Below are 1,466 nucleotides of genomic sequence, written 5' to 3' on the forward strand. Positions count from 1 at the left end.
CGGGGGGGGCGAGACCCAACCACTGGCCCAACCCTAGGATAATGCAGCAATTTTAACAACCTTGCATGGGCACATTTAACATAGAGAGGTCCTAGGAAGTGCCTCAAACAGGGAGACTTGCTCAGGGGTCTACCTGCTTAACACATCTACCCACAAAAACTGTGGTAAAACCCTGGAGTTAAAGAGATAAAGCTGGGCTCGGTGAAAGGACCTCAGGCAGTGGGAGGCACTGCTCAGGGTGGGACTATTTGCACTAAACAAAAAGAGCCCTGAAAGCTCAAAGGGAGGACTGGCAGCCTGCTCAGCTGGGAGGATTTCAGCCCTCTGGCACTCCCCTGCACTCCTGTGGGGAGGGGGAGATCCCACCCCCACAACAGAAGCCCGAAGACTTGGGAGCCAGAAAAGCTCACAGTACTTAGAGTGTAAACAAAGCCAGTCACCACTCAACCAAAGGCCTAGCTCCAGGGAGACCTACAGCACTTCTAATTCATCTAATCACCACGGGCACACCAAGCATAGAGGGAACCTGGGACATCCGAAGCCTACAGAGATCAACAGACACTTTCCAGAAACACAGCCTCAACGTGTTACTAGAAGAGGCTGAACAACACAAGAGTCCCATGACTCTTACCAGCTGAGACAACAGACACAATTACACACAGTGGGAGCTGGGAAAAACAACACAACTCAGAATACTCTGCACAACTGAAGTGTCTGGAAGTCCCTCAGCTATTCCAGAAAGAACATCCAAAAAAAAAAAAAAATGCCGGCAAATAATAGCAACACCGTAACTCAGCAAATCGAAAGTATTAGAAAATACACAACAGGGAAAAGAAGGCAAACAAATATTCAAGCAAGTCCACAGGGGGAAAATTCAACACAAAAAGATCAGGCAACAGAAACCACCAAAGAAATAGAAGAATTGTTCAACCCACCAGATCAAGAATTCAGAATCATGATGATAAACAAACAAAATGAAATGACACAAACCATCCAGGAGTTGAAGGAAACGAATGAAAAAAATCAAAAAAATATGAGACAAGCAATCAGCAAACTGAAGAAAGAAAATGAGACATTAAAAAAGGAAATAGAAGAAATGCAGGCGATGAAAAGGCCACTAGAAGAGATAAAGAATGCTGGGAAAAGTTATGAAAACAGAATAGATGAAATGGAAGAACAAATCAGCACCCTCGAAGACCAGAAACAAAGAGAATTAAAAAAGAAAAAGAAAGAGAAGTAAAAAGGAAAAAGAATGAAGAGCTATCTGACACCATTAGGAAACGAAATATCAGAGTTATAGGTATCCCAGAAGGCGAAGAGAAAAGCAAAGGAAGAGAGAAAATATTCACAGAGATAGTAGAAGAGAACATCCCTAATTTGAAGGAGATGAAAGTAGACATCCAAGAAGCAAGACGGACCCCAAACTACCATAATGAGAGGAGAAGAACAGATAGACATATCATAAT

This window comes from Condylura cristata, unplaced genomic scaffold (genome assembly GCF_000260355.1).
Source record: "Condylura cristata isolate star-nosed mole 26May11 unplaced genomic scaffold, ConCri1.0 scaffold00049, whole genome shotgun sequence".
Classification (NCBI taxonomy): Eukaryota; Metazoa; Chordata; class Mammalia; order Eulipotyphla; family Talpidae; genus Condylura; species Condylura cristata.